We start from the raw sequence: 15,932 nt of genomic DNA on the forward strand, positions 1-15,932 counted from the left end.
CCTAAAATGAATCTCGAAACCCTAGCCATACAAAACCAAAACGAAAATCAAAACCCTAGCCACCCAAAACCAAAATCAAAATTCTAGACAATTTGTAGGAGGAGGAAGGAAGAAAGAGCAAGAAGGAGAGGAAGACTCACCGAGTGAGGAACAACCTTACGGTTTATGGTTTTTCTCTTTTCCACTTTTCAATGAGCGTGAGAGGGGAAAAACTCCCGCTTAAGTTTTCCTTTTTTTTCCAACCTGATTTTTCTTTTCTTTTTTCCATTTCACAATTTCTAACATATAGAGAAACGTCACTAAATATCTCAAGAAATGTTAGAAAATAATTCTAGTATTTCAGTAATGGTTGATAGTATTTCTAACGGATTATAAATGTGAATAATTTGCTAACAGATGAATAAGTGTTACTAATAAAAAAACCCAAATGTTGCAAAATCACCCAAATGGTGTAGTGCACTAAGATGGCTAAACAAGAGATATAATCGAGGGTTAAAATGCATTTTTTGAGCACTTATCACAACTCCCAACTAGTATTTTGCTAGTCTCTTAGCAAATAAGATAAAAAGAGATAAGTTATCAAAATCACATCCTAATAACAAAAATAAAATCCTAACTCACTTTTGCAAGCATCGCGATTGTATTTACCATATACAACAAGGCTTTAAACCTTTAAGTTCCCCAAAAAAACGAGTTATAGTCTCATGAAATACCCACAAAATCAATAAATAGAATATTCAAGAATGATAATATTTTTTAGAGAGAGAAATTTCTTACACACTTAGTGCTTACTCCAACAAACGGTCTCCATTGCTAACTACATTGCTGCAAAGACTCATAGATTATGATAGGAGATAGTAAAAATTGACAAAATTCTCAATCAAGGCTTATGTGTGTACTCAATCAATCTCCTATACTCTCCTATCTAAGAAATGGAAATCCATAGTTTACCTTTAGACAGATAATCTCGACTTTCAATCCTCACCGATCATACTCTCAGAAAAGAATCTCTCAGAAGATGGTCTACTATTTTACCTCATGTATGTGGGGAAAAGAATAATGAATACGAACATCCCACATGCTACCTTGAAAAATGGACTTCTTGATGAAAGTAGTCTCATAGAAAGAATGTCAATCACATATGAAGTGTCGGGTCCTTCACTTTAGCATCCTCTCACCTATTCTAGATGTCGTACCATACTGTAGTGATAAGTCATGGGTTGTAACTTGGCTTAGGTATTGGTTTATGAAGGAAAGGTAAAAGGATTCAAAGGTTGTTTCTAAAAACATTAAGGGTTTTGCTTCTTTCTTTGGAAGATTTCTTCAAATTATGTATTGTAGAGAAAATTCTTCCTTTGTCTTAACTTTTCTATCCATTCTGTTCAACTTTTTTTTTCTTCTTTAGCTCAGTAGTATATCCTTGATTAGTACTAGATATGCTTGTTTTCCACTAGCTTCTTTCACTTAGAACAGAATGATGGTCTTCATTGTATCTCTCTGGTATTTACTTGTAATATTCCTTTTGTGCTATTTCTTCCTCTTTGTGCCCCTTGTATTCTAAGAAACATATGATCGAGTATGGTTGATAAAGATTTTGGCTATACTCCTTGTTTGGAGTTGGGTAAAGGGTAAATGGTTTTATGAAAGAAAATGGCTTATTGTAAGGCTCAAAAGGGTTTAACATGATGGTCCTACTAGGTAGGATAAAGGCTGGATATGTTCACTACTTGACTTATCAGTATGATACTCTGTTTCGAATAAACTACAAGACCTAATGGCTATCTCCCCAATTGATGTCACTTCGTGATTAACCAAATCAACGAATAATGAGACTATATTACAACGACATAAAGAACTGAAATATGTTGAGTCACTGAGACTCGGATTTTTTGTAAGAACTCTCCAAAGAATGGGTATAAAGCTCAAGTCTCACGGGTTAAGTCTAAAAATTCTACTTCCAGTTTACTAGGGGTTTAAATCTCTCTTCTAGCAAGAGTACACAAAACTGACCAAGTACTATAGTGGTGTCTTGATAAAGAATTCTATCAACAAGAACTATGTCCGAGCATAATAAATAGTCTAAACAGTAATGAAATCAATAATATCAACTATCTATCAAACTTAACATTAAGCAGTATAGAATATATATCCCAGACTCATTATTAAAATTCATTTTTCTCATGCTACTGATATAGAAATAAAAATATTTTTGTTTTTGAAAACTAATTTTTGAAATTCATTTTTCAAGTACACCCTCCCCCAACTTAACATATGCATTATCCTCAATGTATAGAAATTAAGTAAATTAAATGAATGAGAAAAAGGGAAGATGCTACCATTGATGTCGAATTACATGATTCTTTCACTGTCAAATAAAGGTTAAGCTCACAAAAATAGAGAAAATCATGTATAATTAGTCCAAATCAAAATTAATCCAAAAAATAAGGACATTTCCATTTACCAAGTTTTTTTTTTTTTTTTTTTTTTTTTGTTAGGTCTTTTTAAGTCAGATCCCTAAGACTATATATTATATCATGTATTATCAATTTGGAGTAAGGAGATCAGATTTTCTTACCCAAATCTGACGAATGTTTGGAGAACGAGGAGGTCTCACCTTGTGGGTCATCAAAAATACTCCTTAATATGCTAGAAAGATTGCTGGTGAAGTTGCTTTTCTACCTTGAACTATTTTAGGTCTGATGATTGTGTGATAGGCCTTGTGGTTCCTCTGTGTAGAAGATTGACAAAAATCTTTCTTTCTAACAGGACAATAGTATCTGATATGCCCTTTATCACCACAGTAATGATAGTAGATATCTGGCTGACTGCGCTCAAGGTGGGCGGTAGACTGGTTCATATACTTCTCTCGTTTAGACAATGATGGTGTAGAAGAAGCTTCAACAGTGCAATGCTTCTTATCAATATGGTCCACTTTCTGCTTCAGAAGACTCATTTCAGTTTTTAGATTCTATTGTTTTCCCAAAACTTCTTTAATTCTCTAACAACTAATTTTTCTGGGTAGAAGTCTGTTATTCATCCTGAAATGTAGAGTTCATCTTCTCAAGATATGATACTCTCTCTGTCAATTTTCCATTCTGCTCACTTAAATCCTGAATTTTCTGCAAAGATTTCAAGAATATGGTTAGCAACGCCTCTGTGGTTGGGTTCTCAGGTTCATCATAGTTTTTTGTAGATTGAGCACTCTCAATTGTATCTTCGAATAGGCAGAATTCTTGTATCATGCTATCAAGAAAGTACACCTCTCCATCTTCGGTGTCATCACAATCCTTATGTAACAGATGAAAGATATTTATGTCCATGGACATCTTACCAAAGTTAATCTTCATTTCACCATTGTGACAATTTATCAAAGCTTTTGCAGTAGCAAGGAAAGGTCGGCCTAGAATAATTGGAATTTTATCAAAGGCCTCCTTGGTGTCTATCACAATGAAATCTACTAGATAGTAGAAATCGGCTACTTGAACAAGAACATCCTCAACTATGCCTCTGGGAATCTTGGTAGAACGGTCAGCTAACTTCAATTTGACTTTTGTAGGCTTTAGGTTCTCCAGGCCCAATGCTTGGTACACATGATATGGCAAGAGATTAACACTAGCACCAAGGTCTAAAAGAGCATTACCTGTGAATTTTTCTCCTATCTTGCATGATATTGTAGGACTTCCTGGATCTTTGAGCTTGACTGGAGCTTGCTGATGGATAATAGATGTTGTTTGTCCAGCTAGAAATGCTCGCTTTGAAACATGAGTACTTCTCTTTATGTTGTATGCATCTTTCAAGAATTTGGCATATGATGGCAACTACTTGATCGCTTTGAGAAATGGGATATTGATGTTATCTTTCTCAAATGCCTCCTTTATCTCTAAAAATTGCTTGTCCTTTTTGCTTTGAGCAAAAAACATAGGAAAAGGTTCCTTCGATACAAACACATCAATATGTGTCTGCTCTTCTTTCTATTTGGCATTCTTGCATATCTTGTCTTGGTTATCTTGACAAATGGGAGTTGAAAGGATTTCTCCCACTTCCTTTCGAACTTCATTTGAAACCTTGTTGTCTATCTTCAATCCTGATCTGAGAGTAGTAACTGAGCTGACATGATCATGGAGGTGATCAATACTAGAAGTTGTCCCAATGTGGCATACATCTTCACTCCTCAATATTGGTTCAAATAAGCTAGGTTGAGTGGCTTGTATCTTTACAGACAAAACAGTGGTGAGTTGGTCGACCTTAGCTTCTAGAGACTCCATTCTAGAACATTGACTTGCCTAAGATTGTTGGAGATTGAGCTGAAGAGACTGTGCAATAAGCTCTATAACACTTTCAAACTTCTGATTTTTCTGTGATATATAGTAAAGTAATAGCATTCTCTAGGTTGGCAGGTGCGGCATAATTTTTCCTAGGATCAGGTACTAACTCTCCACTTGTATTGGAATTCTACTGAGAGTATAATTGTTGTTAAGGAACCAACTATGAAGCTTGACTTGTTTGTGGAATATAACTTTGATCTTGAGAACCTGGGGGTCCTGCATTCTATTTCCAATAATTGCCTTGAAAGTTATTACCACCTTGGTTGGGCCTCTGAAATGAGTTCATATTGTACTCTCCAACTGATGCATGTTGATAGTAAATAGGACATTCTAGAGTTGCATGAGAAGTGTCCGAACAGACTTCGCAGTATCGGCTAGCTTGCATGATTGGGAGAGATTTAGCTTGAGACTTGTTGATCTTGGAGGGATTCATGGAGAACTAATTGAATTTCTTACTCAAAGTTTCAATGTTGGTGGCCAGGCTGGCCAATGTAGACTTCAGTTCTTGATCTGATTGTTTATGTGCTTAGTAACCAAATTGCTTTGGATTCCCCTCCATGCTAGCGACATCCTCGTTGCTAGTAGTCTATTGTTGTGTTTCTTCAGCTAAATTCTCGAGAAAGTTGTAAGCTTCCTCTCCATCCATTGATGTAAACTTGCCTTTGTGCATTGACTGTATCATCTGCTTGTTCATCATCGAGAGTCCTCAATAGAAAAAATGAGCCAATGTGCTCTTGTCGTATCCATGATGTGGACACGAGACTAGCAGATTGTTAAATCGCTCCTAACTATAATGATATTCTTTAGTCGTTTTTCCTTTGAAATTGCTGATAGCTTGCTGCATGGTATTAGTCTTCTGGGGTAGGTAAAACTTGTTCATAAACTTAGTTCTCAACTTCTCCCAGTTGTCTATTGAATTGATTGGCTGTGCAGTTAACCATTCGGAGACTTTACCTTCGAGTGAGAGCGGAAAAAGAATCAACTTGATACTCTCATCTTTGATATTCTGGTTCTTGAAAGTTTTGAGGACTGATAGAAATTTATTCATGTGAACATATGGCTGAACATTGTCTGAACCATTGAACTTTGGAAGCATAGAGATTAATGATGCTCTACTACTACAGAATGACACTTATACCACTGTTTTTAAGTGTAGTATAAATATATTTACCACTGTTATACAACCGTGACAATAGGTGGTGTGGTATATAGTAATAGCAAAACTGTGGTATATATGTTTAACGGATACCACGGTTTTTCAAAGAACCGTGGTTTGTAATACCCATTATATACCACGGTTGTCAACATAACCGTGGCATATAAGCTATTGAAACCGTGGTTTATATTAGTGTATGTGTTATAATACCGTGGTATATAGTTATACTAAACACTACGGTTTATGCCAAAACCGTGGTATATATATATATATATATATATATATATATATATATATATATATATATATATATATAATAATAATGCTAGTAATGCTAGTAACAGTCTTCCACTTAAAAACCGAACTTGCATAACAAAATTTACACAGCCTGCCTACATACAACATTTCTATCTTCCCAACAAATTCCAAAATGTACAATAAACTATCAAACATTGGAAAAAAAGATAATAATAATAATAAAAAACTTCCATTAAATTTTTGAGTGCACTAAGAAAACAAACTTCAAATTCCTTTTCATAAATTAAAAAGGTAAGACCCATAAATTAAACTGGAGGGGGTCCGAACATAGCTAAAACTCATCCTCATTCGCTTCCAACTGAAACACTCCATTTTCCTGGATGAACTGAATAATATCGAGTCGAACACCGTCAAGTTCATCTTGCGTGTATGTCTCCTTCAGTTCTAAATTTGTTATCTGGATGAGTCAAAGCACAACATCACTACACCATAACAGCCTATTTGTAACGGATATACATCCGATACAAAAATTATTAGTAACGGTTATTTTCCATCGACACAAAAGCATGACAAATATTAGTACAGATATTTGTAATGTTTATTAACCGTTATAAATATTACTAACGGTTATAAAGTGTTACTGAAATTAATTTCAGTAACGGATGGTTTACCGTTATAAGTTATTAGTAACGGTTACCTAATTTGTTCAAAGCGTCACTCTGTTTTTATATATCTAACGGTTTTCTATCCGTTACTAACTAATTGTCAGTGCAAAAATTTTTTTATATTACTAACGGTTAGATATTCGTTACTAATGAAGTTTCTTTGTATAAAAAAATTCTATTGCTAACGGTCTTTATCCGTTACTAACTAATTTTCAGTGTATAAAAAAAATATTGGCCACCTGTACTGGAGAAAGACAGGAGAAGAAGAAAGTGGAGAGAAGACCTGGAGTGGAGGCGTGAGATAGTTGAAAGTGAGGAACTATCATCAGTAGAGCTCCCTTGAAAAGAGGGAGTAACAGGCTATTTGCAACGGCAAAAAAACGTTGTTAATAATTTTCGCAAAGCTTTTTAAGCGTTGCAAATATGGCGTGGGTAAAGTATTGGAAATTTTTGCAACGGTTAATAAGCATTACAAATAAAAATTTCCAACGATTATTAACCGTTGCAAACATAAATTTCCTACGCTTATTATAACTATTTCGTACACTAATTTAAAACCTTTGCAACGATTTTTTTTTTATTACCAATGGTTTTTAACCGTTGCAAAGTTGTTAGTTAATTTAAAAAATAATAATTTAAAATTCATTTGTAACGGTTATAAACCGTTGCAAATGGGTTGCTATTAAAAAAAAAAACTCATATTTTGCAGCGAGACCAGCTAAACCTACAATAAACAATAAATACAAGAATGGTTTCATTGTTTTTCTTCTCAAAGCCATAAGCCAAATAAGCAGCAGTAGGCTCATTACAAGAATGGTTTCATTGTTTTTCTTCTCAAAGCCATAAGCCAAATAAACAGCAGTAGGCTCATTGATAATATGCAGTCTTGCTAGCTTTATTGTCAATTACAACCCATGATGACCCTGGGGGTAATGCTTTAAGACTTCATTCAACTCTTGGAATTCAAAATCCTAATGAATGAACCAACACAATAAACATGTCAATCCAACAAGATAAATGAGGCACTTGAGAGATCCTCTATCGTCGTATAAAAAAAATATTACCTCCAAAATAGTGTCAGCACCAAACTCCTTTCTCCACTGAATCATTTAAGCCCACATGTGCTTTGCTTTCTCAACGTCCATCTTTCTTGCTTTTAAGAATCTGCAATTTAAATAATCCATTAGCATGCAAACAAACAAACAAAAAACACACATACATACAGAACTCATAAGAGAATTGATATTCACAAATTTAATTGAGCAATTATCATCAAACTTTTCTTTACCAGACAAGCATATGCTCATTAGAAGGGAGGCAAAATGTCAACCTTGAGAACTTTAAGTTAAAAAAAGTATTGTCTCCATTATAACCTCAAACTTGACATAACATAAACATTCTAAAAATACTAATGTATGCAGACATGAAGAAATAAAAAAATTATTCCTTTTAACAAAAGGTATGATAGAGAGAGTACCTCAACATCATGTGATAATTGTCATGTCTTGCAGGCAAAATTCATCCAAAATCAATGCTTGACGAAATGAATCTACAGCCTGCAGCTCCTCAACGTCCCGAACATCCTCAATTGAAACACAACTAACTCGAGAGTCATTTTTCCTTCGACTGCTCTTTTTCTTAAGAGAATGTCTAAATTTGGTGGACGCATTGATTGCTTTCTTCCTCAAAGATCCAATTCTTGTCATCCTTTCATCTTCTGAATTTTCAAAATCTGACTTCCTTTCTCTTCGTTCTTCATGGCTCCTTTCTTTTCGTTCGTCATGGCTAGAGAACCCCTCAAAACCTGCAACGTAATACACATCAGACATGAACTATTCAACATCAAAACCTGCATGCAACTCTTCCAAATAAATCAATAAAAAATGGTGTCAAACCACAGCCTTCACGAGAGGGTGGAGTGTTGAACAGATTAATTGATTGAGTTCATTAATATTTGTGAATAGGTGTATGATGATGCTACGACAATAAAGATGAAAAGGAAAGAAGACAAAATTCCTAATATATAACAAATAAAAGTATCCTTTCCTTCCCAATAAATAAACAGGAACACTCTAACAAACTAAAAAACTAAAAAACACTAGAATATCTTCCCAACCAACAAACATAGGTTATGATAAAAACATTATGGAACTCATAGAATGATCACTTTAGGGTTTTCACCAAAACTACTCATGCCAACAATATTCCCAGTATTGTTCTACAAAACGTTAAAGCAATAAATAAACTTCCAATTGTAGAAAAATAAAATGAAACTCAATCATTTACACACACACACACACTAACATAAAAAAGAAGTTCTAGAGAAAATAATGTACATTACCAATATTAAAAAGAAACCTTACCGTCCATAAACCAGCCTCCATCTGAAGAAATATAAGCTTTGGTAACAATAAGGTTCATATCAGTAAGAACTTGTACAACTTCAAGAAGAATACCATGTTTGTTTGCACTATCAACCTTCATTACAAAGTAAACAAAAATCAGGAAAATGCCAACCAGATACAAACACCCAGATTCATAAAAAGGGAAATAAAACAAGGCTTACTCTAATAACTGTTGCAGTCTTGCTAGCTTCATTGTCAATTACAACCCGAAAAAAGTACAAAGAGAACATAATAAGTTTTCATGCAACTCATTATCTTTGGGTTGTCTTAAAAGTGACTTTTTAACTACATGGAAAAAAAGTAAATTTTGTACTGGTGGATTCATTCTTCTTATGAATTACTCATATTCATCTTTTCGGATCCCATGAACAACTGATGTCATACTCTCGAAAAATTTAATAATCATGTTTACAGTTAATTAGAAACAACCCCCCAGGATTGGATATCACATACCAAAAAAAATAGTGAAAGAACAAAAAATGAATTAATTGAAGAAAACCCATCAAACAAAACAAGACCACCCCAGAAGTGACTAATTCAACAAGAAAGGAACTAGAAAACCCTTTAAAAACAACCAGTTAAAAAAGTGATTAGAGAAAAAAAAAACGAACCCATTAGAGTCATAGAACAATTGGAAACGAGAAGAAAAGAGACATACCCATTATAAAATCAAATTCCTTGCTTCTCACGAAACAAAACAAAAAAGTTTCCTTAACCACTGACTAGTCTCTCTGTTTATTAAAGAAACTTATAAGCAGAAACCCTCTCTCAGAGATTCTGAAAAACAATAGTACAACAAGAAGAAAGTAAATGAGTTTTTCTCTCTTCTTCTTCTCTTCTCGCTTGGTGTGCTTTTTTATTTATTTATTAAGGAAGTCTCGCTTTCTGCGTGTTAAATGAGTTTCCAAAAATTTGTAGAGTTATATATACTATTTGAGCAAGAATGTATTCTTTATTATATAGCTATATATGTTTATTCATTTAGGATCAGTGAGGCCGGAGTGCCAGGCTAACTATAAACCTAGACACCCTAGAATCACTCGTCTTTCTGTGTGGTGGGGGAAGTATGTAGTTGATGTTTCATATATTAGAGATGAAGTAAAAGCGATTTGTGTTGCAATTTGCAAGTGCCTCAAGTGGCGGTGCCTATGCACCTAGCATAGGCCAACTAAATTAGGTTTAATTTGGGTCCCCAAGTACTCCCAACACAAACAGACACTTCTAAGTTGTAAGTTGGAACAGCTCATGAAGCTTCATTCACACTTTCAATTTTTAGAAAGTGGAAATTTCAGCCTTTCATAAACAATTTAAACCGCAAACGAACAAAGACATACACAATCAAAACCATAACACAACTGGCAAGTGTCAACCAAGCTAGGATGTTAAAAAGTAAAGAAAATAGTGCAATAGTGCAAAGTCCATTCTAATAAAATCTATTTATCCAAAAAAAATATACGGACGCATGGATACGAATCGACCAGACTTGGATCTAAAGCAAGAATTGTGTAATTCTAATAATTTTAAAAGTAAAAATTTAACCAACATACGAAATTTAGTGAAAAAGAGATCAGCCCAGATCTATTAGTCAAAAACCAAAAGCAGGGGGCATCTATAATTCAGTAGCATTGATTATGACAGTCATAAACTAGAGTCTTAAATCATTAATTATTAAAACTTTTACATTTCATCTTCAGAGATCTTGGGTCCATTTCACACTCATTTGCTTGCTACATTCACTAAAAGTCATAAAGGAAGAAAAAAAACACGAGTACATGACCACTCACCTAACATAATAACATGGGGAAAAAAAAGGAGAAAGCTACAAACAATCAATCATAGACGTATAATTTATTACTTTATTCATACAGAAGAAAACTCCTTCCAATACCCATGATCATTCCTTTCATTCCCACTTGCTCAAAAATATAGTCTAGTGAAACTAACAAAATTTATATAGGAGCAAAACACATGGTCGTTAAAATTATGTGTATACTTGTTTATTAACAAGAATGGGCTCGAAAGAAATGAGAGATCCAATAATAATAAGTTGTGTAAATGCTATGCAAAAAAAGACCCCAGTATGGAAAAAAAAAAAAAAACATTGCTTGGTCATTTATAAGAAAAATGGTGCAGAGAAGATGAAGAAAAAAGAAGGTGGTACCTGAATTTAGTGGTGGTCTTTTTGTCTTTCTTTGGAAAGAGAAGAGAAATGAAAAGACTCTGAAGAAGAAGAGAGAAAAAAATGGGATATGAGCTGCAAACTCAGCCATTAATTCCACATGCCACGAGGTTTGGATACAAGGAGTAGTGATGTTTAAGTTACAAGTAGTCTCACATAAGAAAATATGATTTATGGACTCCACAAACATATATGAAGCCAATACGTGGAATGTTCACAGTAAAATCCTCACCCTAAACCAATTGTGAACAACACTTACACAATATTGACCACACAACTACAAAACAGAACACACCCTAAGGAAATCACAACAATATAAGGCATATTATACATGTGTAATTTTAAAACCTTAGAAGATTCGGAATGAGCTCATAGTGCATATAAAAGATTGAGGTTCAATTACCTCCATATTTTCATCAACGACACACACTTGAACTAATGCTTTTGTATTGTCTTGACAAAGGACCATCTCACAATCGACAGCAACCATGGAATTTGATTTTACTGCCTTTGAAGATTTACCTAGTTTTGTGGCAACCCACTCCTGTTTATCGTTCCACAATTGTAAAGCAGCAGAATTAGTCATGTTTACCGACTAATGTTACTAACAGGATGGTAATCATTTGAACTGTAAAACTAGTACACTAGTAATATATTTTTACTAAAAGCAAAGTTCTAAAGCATTTGTACATAAATTGAGGACAGATGACTGCTAGATTACCATTGACAAAAAATATATAAGCAAGTAATAAAATAGGATATGACCTCATTCTTGGATGGGAATGAGTAGTTCAACAAGTAGTCTGGGTGTTGAATTGTTGATCTAACCAGTTTATGCACTACCACAATAACAACCAAACAGGGGTTAAAAATTTACAATATACAAAAGCAAGTCAAATATTGTAATGTCCAACCAAGCCCACCTGTTGGGGGGATTCGGCTTCTGTAGAGCTCTCAGACAGTTGTTTGACTGCTGCACATTTTGTGATACACCGAACCATTGTTGCAAAAAACTGAATGCAGAGAGAGCAAAAAGTTGTAAAACGTGCCCAGCCCATAGAGAAGAAGCTAATTATTATTAGTTACCTTTAAATCTTCCTCCTTTGAGAATGTTCTAAGAAAAGCAACTAAGTCATCCGACTGATCTCTTTGCAGGATCACTCATACTAGTTCCCATCTTTGTATCATGAATAGTCAAGAAGTCCTTCCATCCCCCTTTAGTCCTTGCTTTTGTGCCATCTTCACCACAACAACAAGAACCTACCACATTAACAATTTTTCACTGTCATTCATAACTAAACATGTTCTTGATTCACTTTTAAACAAAACAGAACAAAATCAATTACAAATTAAAGTAAAGTTTGAAACTTTATGTTAAAATTAATACCTGATTGAATTTGAAGTAAAATTAATTAGACTTCGAGGAGAAGCATAGATTTGGAGGATTGATTGATTTTTGATTGGTTGAATAATAGTGGTTTTTGAGGAAAGAGAAATAAGAAAGCGATCTGAAGAAGGAGACCAAGCAAAAAAAAAAAGACTATTGAAGATAGAAGTGCGAAATCAAGTCATCATTTGTATTCTTACTTCATACAAGTCAAGCATTTGAAGAGAGAGAACTGAAAATTTGAGGAGTGCGAGAATGCGAGATCTATTTTTCAATTTTAGGGATCTGCGGCGGTGAGAGAGAGAAGAGAGAAAGAAAGTTATGTTTTATACTTAGACCGAAATAATAGAGCGCGATTTTTTTTTGTTTCTCTCTTTCGCGAAATTTTAATTTGTAACACTTCTCAAACGCTTTGTAAGCGTTAGCAATTAATTCCTGAAATTCACCGAAATAACGCAACGCTTTAACTTACTAACGGTAAATAACCGTTGCAAAGCAAAAAAGGTGCGTGTTGCAAATATCCTATTATGGTGTAGTTTTGTAATTGTTAATAAAACAACTCACCTTACTAATATTGGCCAAGTTTCCTCCACCTCTCCCCATCACTTTACCAACAGCATTTGCAGGAATCAACATCTCAGCTATTGAGGGAAGTTAACAACCTGAACAAGCAGTTCCAATAATATACAAAATATTTGAAAAAACAGTAAGCATAGTCAACAAATAAGCATAAAATACATACCCTGCATATGGCTTTGATGAATATGAACCATAGCCATTATCCCCAACCTTGCAAAAGAATGAGATCCAAGAAATAACAAAAGTTTAAATACCAAGAAGCAACAAATAATGGCATGGTGTTCCAACTGAACAACCAGAAAAGGGCACATGAATTAAATAGATTATCATTCGAAGTATCCTCATTAGTCCAATTCATCCTCTCCTGTTAAAACACTCTCTTTACATAAATCCATTCGATCACAAAACAATACATCAAACCATTTATAATAATGCACACCTTAATATTATGGAAATGAGGATGATCCTTACGAATGGCAGTATCAAATATCGCCATTTTAACTTTGGCACCTGTATACCCTTTCGCCCATAATGTCTCAGCTCCAAAAAGTGATGTAACTTGTGATTTCTATATATATATATATATATATATATATAAACTAGTCAAGTAATTAATATTGAAACTAAAACTAACCTCCATATTGACTGTGACCTCTTTCATGTTTGCACAAGACGCGTCTTTGTGATTTCTTTGTCATAACTAAAGGTAGTTAAGCGAGTCTCGTCCAAACTGTTTATACTAATCCTTGTAAATGACAAAGACATCACATCGATCTAGCCAAGAATAAAGAGAAGAAATCACATATTAGAGGGACACGAGGCGAGTGTCAATTTCTCTAAGTGGAAAGTGAGTGTAAAAATAGCAATAAATGATTCTAACACAAACCCATGTCCCAGGTCACATAATTCTTAGATTCTGAGAAATACAATTAAATGAAGACACAAACACACACACACACACACACACACACAAAACTCCATGATATCTCTCTTTATATATGCCTTTAATAACTCCAATATATTTCTTGGCAGTCCATGGAAAACATCTATGAAAGCAAAAGAAAATATGGATTAAGTAGCAATCAGACTTTACCTACTTGATACAAGCTCAGGGAATTAATCCAGCTTTTGACCCGATAAAATCAGACTCATTGCATTAGACGAGTTATAATATCTCTCTAACTATAGTATAATATCTCGTTATATAAGGGTATTATGGAAGTGAACTAATGATCTAGATGGTGTTCTGAGTTCTACATCATCGAGCATCGATTCTCAACCCAGTTTAATTATTTCAAATATTACAAAAGTAGTTTTTATAAGTGTTGATTAACAAAAATAAAATGTATATCAGAGCTAACTGAATAATGCATTATATGTTTCTCCTTGTACTAATTATCGGTTTATGTTACTAACAAACAATGAAGACTTGGAAAACTTAAAGCATTGGAAGGAACCAATCTCATACACACGAAACTTCGAGACCTTATGCGGTTAAAGAAGACCAAACTCAGCTCAATTATTATAGTTACATCTTTACAAACAAATAAATTTTCTTAGGCCTTATTCATCAACAATTAGACCCTATAGAAACAAATAAATTTTCTTAGGCCTTATTCATCAACAATTAGACCTTATAGAAACAAATAAATTTTCAGTATGTGAAACCCACTTACCCAAACTTACCCAAATCTGCAGATTTATACACTAGCTTGAAACCCCAGCAGTGACAAATCTAATTAGCTATTCAAACACCGAAATCCCAACCTTACTTTATCAATTGTCTATTATTAACATATGGAAACATAGTAATTAACACAATAAACACTAGAAAGGCAAAGCTACAATCATTAAGTAGAAGAGTAAAATAAATGAATATGAAAACCTTTGAAGAAACTAAATTGACTGGTTTCGGGTCGAAACGATTCCAAGTTGAGACGTTGAAGGAAAAAAAAACGTGTCTTTGAGTAGTGAAGAGAAACAAAGCTTGTAAATCCTAAGAAAATTGAAATTGAAATTTTTTGTCAAATAAAACCCTACACAAAAAAATCGGTGCTTGAAATAAATAATTTTTTCGATTTCATTACCTTGTTGAGATGTGAGAAGAAGAAAGAGTGAAAAAAAAAACAGAAAAAAAGAGCAAGTGGCTAAATGTGGGGAGCGGTGGTGGGGAAGTAGAAAATTGATGGTTTCTTTGTTTTTGTTTTGTAAAGTTAAACAAGTGATGGGGAAGCAAGTCAAGCAATAGTGGTCTACTCGCCCAATTTACGATCCCTTAACCCACGGTCAAAAAGCGTTGGTGTGAATCTACAGCCAGAAAAAACGTACCCGACGGTTTGTCTCGTGGCTGCCACCCACGGCCCAAGAAATAGATAAACCGTGGGTAAAGGTATTTAAGTAGGCCTACCGAAGAAAAACTATTACCTACGGTCAATAATCGTGGGTGAATCAGCAAGGATTCATAACCGTGGCAAAAGATACCGGGCATCCGTGGGCAAAAGTCCATTTTCTTGTAGTGTAAGAGTCGTAGAACTGTAGAAGTTGTGGGGAGAGACCGAGAGAATAGCAGGAATCCAATTTGAATGAGTTTCGTACTGTGTATTTTTTTTTTCGCGTATTTGACTATTTGGCATAAAGTCATAAACCACGGTAGAAAGTGGAAAATTTATATACCACTGTTTATGTTTAAGGTAGTGGGGATGTGGAGTACTCTCATGCTGGAAAAAAAACTAACCATGGTATATGGCCCAACTTATCCCACGGTTTTCATGTAACTGTGGCATATACTAGCAAACCAATGAACAAAGAAATTTCCGCCGTGGTATATAAGTAGTTCCCACGGTTTTTGGAAAAACCGTGGTATAAACGTTCTTATTGACCGTGGTATATGTGTCATTATGTAGTAGTATAAGTTCAAACTAGTTAGATTCTGTCTCTGGAAAAACAATACTGCTGGGTGGGTCTCCAATGATTGGTGA

General features: G+C 34.3%; 1 long non-coding RNA gene and 1 pseudogene across 3 annotated transcripts; both read right to left on the minus strand.

Moving 5' to 3' along the window:
* Positions 1 to 7,123: 7,123 nt before the first annotated feature.
* On the minus strand, positions 7,124 to 9,039 carry LOC147473088 (phosphatidylinositol/phosphatidylcholine transfer protein SFH8 pseudogene; annotated as a pseudogene). The gene is made up of 5 exons (XR_015210581.1): positions 8,971 to 9,039; positions 8,768 to 8,882; positions 7,882 to 8,208; positions 7,469 to 7,568; positions 7,124 to 7,375 (listed from the first exon to the last, which is right to left on the minus strand). The product of XR_015210581.1 is annotated as a phosphatidylinositol/phosphatidylcholine transfer protein SFH8 pseudogene (transcript).
* A 2,148-nt stretch (positions 9,040 to 11,187) lies between these two features.
* Positions 11,188 to 12,664, minus strand: LOC147473089 (uncharacterized). 2 transcript variants are annotated; one of them, XR_015210588.1, is made up of 5 exons: positions 12,376 to 12,664; positions 12,075 to 12,248; positions 11,912 to 12,001; positions 11,754 to 11,827; positions 11,188 to 11,532 (listed from the first exon to the last, which is right to left on the minus strand). It is a non-coding gene; the product is annotated as an uncharacterized LOC147473089 (long non-coding RNA). The 2 variants fall into 2 exon arrangements; XR_015210587.1 differs by having other exon boundaries at positions 11,912 to 12,248.
* Between the last annotated feature and the right edge of the window lie 3,268 nt (positions 12,665 to 15,932).

Source organism: Coptis chinensis, unplaced genomic scaffold (genome assembly GCF_015680905.1).
Source record: "Coptis chinensis isolate HL-2020 unplaced genomic scaffold, ASM1568090v1 utg4887_pilon_pilon, whole genome shotgun sequence".
NCBI classification, from domain to species: domain Eukaryota; kingdom Viridiplantae; phylum Streptophyta; class Magnoliopsida; order Ranunculales; family Ranunculaceae; genus Coptis; species Coptis chinensis.